The 10,971-nt window shown below is 45.3% G+C and overlaps 2 non-coding genes and 1 pseudogene across 2 annotated transcripts; all 3 read right to left on the bottom strand.

Moving 5' to 3' along the window:
* Positions 1-293: 293 nt before the first annotated feature.
* LOC123451464 lies at positions 294-412 on the bottom strand. The gene has a single exon (XR_006632336.1). It is a non-coding gene; the product is annotated as a 5S ribosomal RNA (ribosomal RNA).
* Positions 413-721: 309 nt separating this feature from the next.
* Positions 722-894, bottom strand: LOC123451473 (annotated as a pseudogene).
* A 308-nt stretch (positions 895-1,202) lies between these two features.
* Positions 1,203-1,321, bottom strand: LOC123451359. Its single transcript, XR_006632242.1, has one exon. It is a non-coding gene; the product is annotated as a 5S ribosomal RNA (ribosomal RNA).
* Positions 1,322-10,971: the final 9,650 nt, after the last annotated feature.

Consider the following 10,971-nt stretch of genomic DNA (forward strand, 5'->3'; position numbering starts at 1 on the left):
TTGGTTCCTTATGCTTGCCACTCCCATGTCCATTGCCACGTTTGCCTCGACAACATAAACGACTTTAACACAAGAATTTCACCCCTCCCTCCCTACCTCAACAACACGAGCACCACCACCACCACTCTATCTTTTCCGACCACGCTTCACACCCAACGACGCCGCCCCTACACGCGTGAGCAATGAGCCACAAGCTAAGACATATCACAAACATCACAGATAAGAAAAAGGGTTTCATATAGATCACGGACTCGCGTCATCCTTGTCACGTCGCGCAAAGATATTTCAAAAGGGGAATGCAACACGAGGACTTCCCAGGAGGTCCCCCATCCTAGTAACACACTCGCCCAAGCAAGCTTAACTTAGGAGTTGTGATGGGATCCCGTGCTTTAGTGCTGGTATGATCGCATCCGACATGCTACTATCTATTGGTTCCTTATGCTTGCCCCTCGCATGTCCATTGCCATGTTTGCCTCGACAACGTAGATGACTTTAACACAAGAATTTCACCCCTCCCTCCCTACCTCAACAACACGAGAACCACCACGACCTCTTTGTCTTTTTCGACCACGCTTGACACCCAACGACGCCGTCCCTAGACGCGTGAACAATGAGCCGCAAGCTAAAACATATCACAAACATCAAAGATAAGAAAAAGGATTTCATATAGATCACGGACCCGCGTCATCCTTCTCACGTGGCACAAAAATATTTCAAAAGGGGAATGCAATACAAGGACTTCCCAGAAGGTCACCCATCCTAGTACTACTCTCGCCGAAGCATGCCTAACTTCGGAGTAGGAGGTCACCCATCCTAGTACTACTCTCGGCCAAGCACGCTTAACTTCAGAGTTCTGATGGGTTTCGGTGCTTTAGTGCTGGTATGATCGCATCCGACATGCTACTATCTATTGGTTCCTTATGCTTTCCCTCCCATGTCCATTGCCACGTTTGCCTCGACAACGTAGACGACTTTAACTCAAGAATGTCACCCCTCCCTCCCTACCTCAACAACACGAGCACCACCACGACCTCTTTGTCTTTTCCGACCACGCTTGACAACAAACGACGCCACCCCTAGACGCGTGAACAATGAGCCGCAAGCTAAAACATATCACAAACGTCAAAGATAAGAAAAAGGGTTTCATATAGATCACGGACCCGCGTCATCCTTGTCATGTGGCGCAAAAATATTTCAAAAGGGGAATGCATCCCAAGGACTTCCCAGGAGGTCACCCATCCTAGTACTACTCTCGCCCAAACACGCTTAACTTCGGAGTTCTGATGGGATCCGGTGCTTTAGTGCTGGTATGATCGCATCCGACATGCTACTATCTATTGGTTCCTTATGCTTGCCCCTCCCATGTCCATTGCCACGTTTGCCTCGACAACGTAGACGACTTTAACACGAGAATTTTACCCCTCGCTCCCTACCTCAACAACACGAGCACCACTACGACCTCTATGTCTTTTCCGACCACGCTTGACACCCAATGACGCCGCCCCTAGATGCGTGAACAAAGAGCCGCAAGCTATAACATATCACAAACATCAAAGATAAGAAAAAGGGTTTCATATAGATTACGGACCCGCGTCATCCTTGTCACGTGGTGCAAAAATATTTCAAAAGGGGAATGGAACACGAGAACTTCTCACAGTTGCCACCAAGTATGTACGATAAGACAACACTAACTCTGGGACTTTCCCACCGTTGCCACCAAGAACGTATGATAAAAGAGCGCTAACTCTGCGACTTTCCCACCAATGCCGCCGTTGCCACCAGGTATGTATGGTAAAACACCGCTAACTCTACGACTTTCCCACCGTTGCCACCAAGAACGTACGATAAAACACCGCTAACTCTGCGACTTTCCCACCAATGTCGTCGTTGCCACCAAGTATGTACGATAAAACACCGCTAACTCTGCGACTTTCCCTACATTGCCACCAAGAACGAACGATATAACACCGCTAACTCTACGACTTTCCCACCAATGCCGCCGTTGCCACCAAGTACGTACGATAAAACATCGCTAACTCTGCGACTTCCCACCAATGCTGTCGTTTCCACCAAGTACGTACGATAAAACACCGCTAACTCTGCGACTATCCCACCGTTGCCACCAAGAACGTATGATAAAGCACCGCTAACTCTGCGACTTTCCCACCAATGCTGCCGTTGCCACCAAGTACGTACGATAAAACAGCGCTAACTCTGCAACGTTCCCACCAATGCCGTCATTGCCACCAAGTACGTATGATAAAACTCCGCTAACTCTGTGACTTTCCCACCAATGCCGTCGTTGCCACCAAGTACGTACAATAAAACACCGCTAACTCTGCGACTTTCCCACCGTTGCCACCAAGATCGTACGATAAAACACCGCAAAATCTGCATCTTTCCCACCAATGCCACCGTTGCCACAAAGTACGTACGATAGAACACCGCTAACTCTGTGACTTTCCCACCGTTGCCACCAAGAACATACGATAAAACACCGCTAACTCTGCGACTTTCCCACCAATGTCGTAGTTGCCACCAAGTACATACGACAAAACACCGCTAACTCTCCGACTTTCCCACCGTTGCCACCAAGAGTGTACGATAAAACACTGCTAACTCTGTGACTTTCCCACCAATGCCACCGTTGCCATGGTGGGCGCCAACTGTCGTCGTTTTCTCACGACAGATAACATGGGTAGGCTTATCGAGGGTGGTTTGGACACAAAGAACACTGACGGGCTCCGGGAATGGGATTGGTAACTAGCAGTGCAAGACGCATGATGTACCCAGGTTTGGGGCCCTCCGTGGGAGGTAATACCGCTAGTCCTGCCGGAGTGGTTGATGAACCAGTGGAAATAGAATGTGCTCCTTGAGCTGTTTGACGGAGGATGAAGATGGAGCAGCCGGCTCGCAGTCTACCTCTCGTGTGTGAGTGTGTGTGTGCGTAAGAATGGACGACCCTCTACATGGAGGGGGTAAGTGGGTTTTATAGACGACCCCCTCTGCCTACAATATGGATGTAAGGTACTGCAAAGGGGGCCCAGCTGGCAGCATCTCCGGCTAGTCAGAGGGCCCGCCGCTGATCAGTAATGTCGCTGGCGGGGCCCGCCAGCTGCAGGGTCCCATCGGGGTCTGGGGCCCGCCGGCTGGCCTATGCGATTCGTGTGTGCTCCTCATGCGGGGCACGGGAGGTACGTTGGCCGTCATCTTGCGGGATCCGGCATCGGTCAGTGGTACGGCCACCTCCACTTTAGCCATGTCGGGCCAGGCAATGGAGTGGGTGGCGGCGTGCAGACACTATACATGGTTGACGGGTCGCTGAGTGGATCAGGAGAAGCTGAAGAACCTCAAGGTCGCCAATAGGAAGAACGCCAAGTTTCAATACTTCATGGAGGTATTCATGTAGGTTGCCACTTGGATTGCTGATGGGATTGACCTCGACACCTTTGTGGAAGCTGTGGTTCCTTTGTCCGAGTGCTTGATCTAACCGTTAAACTTTGAGTGAGCCTTGGGCTCCTGCTATCCGTACTTTTGTTTCGAATCATAATGCGGTTTTCTTTGCTATGTTTTTATTCGAATTTGAGTCTTTGAACTAATGATGGTCATGTTCATCATGACGCCCGAGTGAGGGTTATGACCTCATTCGTAGCTGTCTTTACTAAGGCGAAAGCAGGTTTGCAGCTAAGCCCCCAAGCATGGAGGATGTCCTCACTCGGGGCAGGTTTTACCCTAGGCGAAAGGAGGTTGGCAGCTAAGGCTTGAGGGTACTTCCCTCAGACCAATGATTGTCTTTTTCATCTTGGCATCCGAGTGAGGAGTGTGCCCTCATTCAGAGCCGATTTTACTTAGGCGAAAGCAGGTTCACAGCTACAACCCCCATGGAGGACATCCGCACTCGGGTCACATTTTACCCTAGGCGAGAGCAGGTTCACAGCTAAGGCTTGAGGGTAGTTCCCATGTGTGACATCCCTGGATTATGCTATAGTGATCATTGTAATTAAGCTACAATGATGACCATGATCAATGCCAAATCATTTTGTTAAACAGTACATGATCAATATGGATTTCATATCTCATTTAAAATTCCACTACTAAATGCCCTAGGATTTTATTGTGATAAAATAAATCCTCAAACAACATATGAAAAATGTTGCACACTTGTTGAAAATCTCAAAAAAATATTGTGAAGGAAAACAACATCACCTTGATGTTGGTGTGGACCCCACCATCCAAAACAAAAGCTTAAACCATTTAAAAGTGCTCCTAAATTCAAATGGAAAATTAAAATGTATTCCAAAAATGCCCAAACTTGATGTGGCCATGCAGAATATTGCAAGATATTTTTGTTGGACCTTGTTACACATTTTTTCTCTAGAGAACTAATGCAAAAAGTAAATGAAATAGAAGCTGAAAAAGTGAAACAAAAAAGGAATAAAATCCCCCCTCGGAGGCCCAACTAGGCATCGGCCCACCAACCAGCCCAACCGGCCACCCCCCCCCCCACCGGCCGACTAAACCCCGGGGGGTATAAAACCCCCCAAACCCTAACCCCCACCCTAGCCTCCCACTCTCTCCCCCTCAGCCCCAACCGAGCCCCCGGTGGATCGCGACCCCCCCCCCCCGCTCGCTCCTCACCCCTAAGGATGAACGAAGGGTGGATCATCGCGGCGACTGCTGGCTGCAGTTGTCTCAATGCGTCTTAGGGACGGGTACGCATGGCGTGCAGCTCCATAGTCTGAGCTTAGAAGGCACGATCCAGCGCCTCCGTGTACTACACCAAGACTTGTGGGTCATAACGACGCCTCATGTAGGGGGGTACAGACAACAACGTAGGACCGGTCGTTGCACTTCCGAACGTGAGCAGCGTAGGCAGTGAGATCAGATCCACTATCATCCCTGATACGTCTCCAATGTATCTATAATTTTTTATGGTTTCATGCTATTATCTTGTCAAACTTTGGATGTTTTATATGCCTTTTATATCTTTTTTGGGACTAACTTATTAACTCAGTGCCAAGTGCCAGTTCCTGTTTTTTCCGTGTTTTTGACCCTTTTCACAGGAAGATTTGAAACGGAGTCCAAACGGAATAAAATCCCAGAAAAGATTTTTTCCGAAACAGAAGAAGATCGGGAGACTTGAGAACCAAGGTCGGGGGTCCTGAGGGACCCCACAAGCCCCCCAGCCCCCGCCAGGGGGGGAGGCCGAGCCTCACGGGCTTGTGGGCCCCGTGGACCTCCTATGCCCTAGGTTTTGCGCCTATATATTCCCTAAAATCCCAGAAAAAATCAAGAGATCATAGAAAATACTTTTGCGCCGCCGCAAGCTTCTGTCTCCGCAAGATCCCATCTGGGGCACGTTCTGGTGCTGTGGCGGAGGGGGGATTCGGACACGGAGGGCTTCTTCATCAACACCATGACCTCTCCGATGAAGCGTGAGTAGTTCACCATAGACCTACGGGTCCATAGCTAGTAGCTAGATGGCGTCTTCTATCTCTTGGATCTTCAGTACAAAGTTCTCCATGATCTTCATGGAGATCTATCCGATGAAATCTTCTTTTGCGGCGTGTTTCTCGAGATCCGATGAATAGTGGATTTATGATCAGATTATCTATGAATCTTATTTGAGTTTCTTCTGATCTCTCTTATGCATGATTTCATATCCTTGTAATTCTCTTCGAGTTGTGGGTTTTGTTTGGCCAACTAGATCTATGATTCTTGCAATGGGAGAAGTGCTTGGTTTTGGGTTCATACCGTGCGGTGACCTCACCCAGTGATAGAAGGGGTAGCGAGGCACGCATCGTGTTGTTGCCATCAAGGGTAAAAAGATGGGGTTTTCATCTTTGCTTTGAGACTATCCCTCTACATCATGTCATCTTGCTTAAGGCGTTACTCTGTTCGTCATGAACTCAATACACTATATGCATGCTGGATAGCGGTCGATGTGTGGAGTAATAGTAGTAGATGCAGGAAGTACCGGTCTACTTGTCTCGGACGTGATGCCTATATGTATGATCATTGCCTTAGATATCGTCATGACTTTGCGCGGTTCTATCAATTGCTCGACAGTAATTTGTTCACCCACCGTAATACTTCCTATTTTAAGAGAAGCCTCTAGTGAACACTATGGCCCCCAGGTCTACTCCACACCATATTTTCAGCCTTACACTTTTACTTCATTGCACTTTCCGCCTTCAGATCTCACTTTGCAATCAATCTTGAAGGGATTGACAACCCCTTTATAGCTCTAGGTGCAAGCTCTTTTGTCTTTGCGCAGGTACTCTGGACTTGACGAGATTCTCCTACTGGATTGATACCTTGGTTCTCAAACTTAGGGAAATACTTACTGCTCCTCTGCTGCATCGCCCTTTCCTCTTCAAGGGAAAAACCAATGCAAGCTCAAGAGATGACAGAAGGTTTCTGTCGCCGTAGCCAAAGGATTTCTGGCGCCACTGCTAGGGCTATCAGAAGAATTTGTGGCGCCGTTGCCAGGGAGGATCAAGTCAAGAACTCATCCAAGTAAGTGTCGCAAACTCATCTCTTGCATTTACTTTTCTGCCTCTCGCTTTCCTCTCCCCCACTTCTAAAAAACAAAAATTTTAAAAAATATTTGCCTTTTTCGTTGGCCTTTCCGTTCGCCCTTTTCTCTCGCTTGCTCTTTGCCCGCTTGTCTGCCTGCGAAAACCCGCATGGCCCAACCAAGGGATTTTGATACTCACTATGCAAGGTTGGAACAGATTGAAACTAGTGTTAAAGGCTTCATGTCTGCACAGTTTGAATACAACAGTTACTTTCGTAGAGAACTGAAGGAGCAAAATTCTTTTCTGGCTTTCATGATTAGAGAAGTTGATGATATGGCCAAAGAATTCCTTGCGCTAAATTCTCAGTTTGCTCGTCTTGAAAAGTTGGTAAACCAGATTTCTGATAAGCAGGCTACCTTAGTCAATAAAATGGCTGCTAAACCTGAAACTCGTGATGAGAATCATGAAGATCTTAAAGTGCTTGGTGTGACTCCCATTGAATCTTTGTTTTCTTGTGTCAAACCTAACGATGATGGGGCTGGATATGCATCCACTTTGGTTGAAAAGCGCCCCAATGATTCGGAGTCCATCTATCTTGATGCTAAAAGCATTGAAAGTGGAGTAGAAGATATTAAAACTTTGAGTAGTAATGAAATTACTACTTTGGATTTCAAGGAATTTCAATTATGATAATTGCTCCTTGATTGAATGCATTTCCTTGATGCAATCCATGCTAAACTCTCCACACGCTTATAGCCAAAACAAAGCCTTTACCAATCATATCGTCGAAGCTATGATAAAATCTCTTGAAGAGAAACTTGAATTGGAAGTCTCTATCCCTAGAAAGCTTCATTATGAGTGGGAACCTACTATCAAAATAAAAAATCAAAAACTATGAACGCAATGCTTTGTGTGATTTGGGTGCTAGTGTTTCCGCGATTCCAAAGTCTGTATGTGATGTTCTGGGTATTAATGAGCTTGAAGAGTGTTCTCTTAATTTGCATCTTGCGGATTCTACTGTCAAGAAACCCATGGGAAGGATCAACGATGTTCTTATTATTGCAAATAGGAACTATGAACCCATGGATTTCATTGCAATTGACATTGATTGCAATCCTACATGCCCTATTATTCTTGGTAGACCTTTCCTAAGGACTATCGGTTCTATCATCGATATGAAGGAAGGGAATATTAGATTTCAATTTCCTTTAAAGAAGGGCATGGAGCACTTTCCTAGAAAGAAAATAAGATTTCCTTATGAATCCATGATGAAGGCCACTTATGGTTTGAGCACCAAAGACGACAATTCGTGATTCTATCGCTTTTATGCCTAGCTAAGGGCGTTAAACAATAGTGCTTGTTGGGAGGCAACCCAATGAATTTATATTTTTCTTTCTGTTTTGTTGCGTCCACACCATCATAATTCTGTTGTGATTGTGTTTTTTGTGTTTCTTTTTGTGTTTGAGCCAAGCTAAAAGCTTTATGACTAGTCTTTGTGAGGGTTGTTTGATCCTGCTGGAAAAAGACAGAAACTTTTCGCTCACGAGATGATTTTTCATTTTTATTCAGAAAGAGATTTTGAGTTGATTTTTTTGCTGCTGGTTGATATGCCTTTTTCCCAGGCAGTCGTAATGTTTCAGAATTTGTGAGGTCCCAGAAGTATACGAAGTATACAGATTGCTACAGACTGGTCTATTTTTGACAGATTCTGTTTTTGTTGAGTTGGTTGCTTGTTTTGATGAAACTATGGTTAGTATCGGGGGGTACTAGCCATGGAAAAGTGATAATACAGTATCCCAACACCAATATAAATATAAATCAAGGTTGATACAGTACCTAAAGTGGTGGTAGTTTGTTTTCTTGTGCTAATGTTATCACGAGTTTCTGTTTAAGTTTTGTGTTGTGAAGTTTTCAAGTTTTGGGTGATGCTCTCATGGACAAAGAGATAAGGAGTGGAAATAGCTCAAGCTTTTGTATGCCCAAGGAATCCCTAGCCAAATTCAAGGACACCAAAAATCCTAAGCTTGGGGATGCCCCGGGAAGGCAATCCCTCTTTCGTCTTCAATCCATCGGTAACATTACTTGGAGCTATATTTTTATTCACCACATGATATGTGTTTTGCTCTTGTATCTTAGGAGTTTTTTCTTTTTGTTGTGTCACAATTATCCTTGCTGCACACCTTTAGAGAGAGACATGCACTCATCGTGATTTTGCTAGAATGCTCATCGTGCTTCACTTATATCTTTTGAGCTAGATAATTTTGCTCTATGTGCTCCACTTAGATCTTTTAGAGCACGGCGGTGCATGACTTGGTAGTTGGCTTATGCTATGAAAGTAGTCCCAAACATGATAGGTACCCAAAGAGGATACAAAAACCAACATCTTCATGTGCATTGATTAGAAAGAGAAGTTTTGATTCCTCTCAATTAGTTTTGAGACGTGGATTTGGTAATATTAAGAGCTATGTTTGTAGGGTGTTGTGAATCTAGAAATACTTGTGTTGAAGTTAGTGATTACCGTAGCATGCACGTATGGTGAACCGCTATGTTAGGAAGTCGGAGAATAATTGATCTATTGATTGTCAACCTTTGTGTTGAGGTCGGGATCGCGCGATGGTGAACACCTACCAACCCTTCCCCTAGGAGTACGCGTTTAGCACTTTGTTTCGATTACTAATAAAAACTTTCGCAACAAGTATGTGAGTTCTTCATGACTAATGTGATAGCCTCTCTAGTGTCGCGCAATTCTCGCCGGTACACAAACCCACCATATGCCTTCCTCAAAACAGCGACCATACCTACCTACTACGGCATTTGCATAGCCATTCCGAGATATATTGCCATGCAACTCCCACCGTTCCGTCTCATGACTTGTGCCTTCACTCTCATATTGCCATTGCATGATCGTAAGATAGCTAGCGAGATGTTTCAACGTCATACGCCAAGCTGTTGCACATCCCGGTACACTGCCGGAGGCATTTCCTATAGAGTCATCATCATTTTGAGCTTTGAGCTGTGAGTAAATAAAAGTGTGATGATCATCATTGTTAGAGCATTGTCCCATGTGAGGAAATAAAAAAAGAGGCCAAGAGCCCAAATAAAAAAAAGAGAAGAGGCCAAAGAGCCCAAATAAAAAAAAGAGAAAGAGAGAAAAAGAGAGAAGGGACAATGCTACTATCTTTTTCCACATTTGTGCTTCATAGTAGCACCATGTTCTTCATGATTGAGAGCTTATTGCTTTGTCACTACCATATGCTAGTGGGAATCTTCATTATATAACTTGTCTTGTATATTCCAATGATGGGCTTCCTCAAATTGCCCTAGTTCTTCGTGAGCAAGCAAGTTGGATGCACACCCACTAGTTCTCCTTTTGAGCTTTCACATACTTATAGCTCTAGTGCATCCCTTGTATGGCAATCCGTACTCATTCACATTGATATCTATTAATGGGCATCTCCATAGCCTTTTGATACGCCGAGTCAATGTGACCATCTCCTCCTTTTTGTCTCACAACCACCGCCACACTCTATTCCACCTATAGTGCTATATCCATGGCTCACGCTCATGTATTGTGTGATAGTTATAAAAATTTTGAGAAAGTAAGAGTGCGAAAACAATTACTTGGCCAATACCGGGGTTGTGCATGATTTGCATTAGTTGTGTGAGGATGATGGAGCATAGCCAGAATATATGATTTTGTAGGGATAACTTTGTTTGGCCTCGTTATTTTGAAAGTTCATGATTACCTTGCTAGTTTGCTTGAAGTATTGTTGTTTTCATGTCAATAGCAAACTATTGTTTTGAATCTTACGGATCTGAACATTCATGTCACATGAAAGAAGTTACAAAGGACAACTATGCTAGGTAGCATTCCACATCAAAAATTCAGTCTTTATCACTTCCCTACTCGAGGACGAGCAGGAGTTAAGCTTGGGGATGCTTGATACGTCTCCAACGTATCTATAATTTTTTATGGTTTCATGCTATTATCTTGTCAAACTTTGGATGTTTTATATGCCTTCTATATCTTTTTGGGACTAACTTATTAACTCAGTGCCAAGTGCCAGTTCCTGTTTTTCCGTGGTTTTGACCCTTTTCAGAGGAAGATTTGAAACGGAGTCCAAACGGAATAAAATCCCCAAAAAGATTTTTTCCGAAACAGAAGAAGATCGGTAGACTTGAGAACCAAGGCACGGGGTCCCCAGGGACCCCACAAGCCCCCCAGCCCCGGCGAGGGGGGAGGCCGGGCCTCACGGGCTTGTGGCCCCCCTGGACCTCCTCTGCCCTAGGTTTTGCGCCTATATATTCCCTAAAATCCCAGAAAAAATCAAGAGATAATCGAAAATACTTTTCCACCACCGCGAGCTTCTATCTCCGCAAGATCCCATCTGGGGCACATTCTAGTGCCCTGCTGGAGGGGGGATTCGGACACGGAGGGCTTCTTCATCAA

The sequence above is a fragment of the Hordeum vulgare genome, chromosome 4H, assembly GCF_904849725.1.
Source record: "Hordeum vulgare subsp. vulgare chromosome 4H, MorexV3_pseudomolecules_assembly, whole genome shotgun sequence".
In the NCBI taxonomy this organism is placed as follows: Eukaryota; Viridiplantae; Streptophyta; class Magnoliopsida; order Poales; family Poaceae; genus Hordeum; species Hordeum vulgare.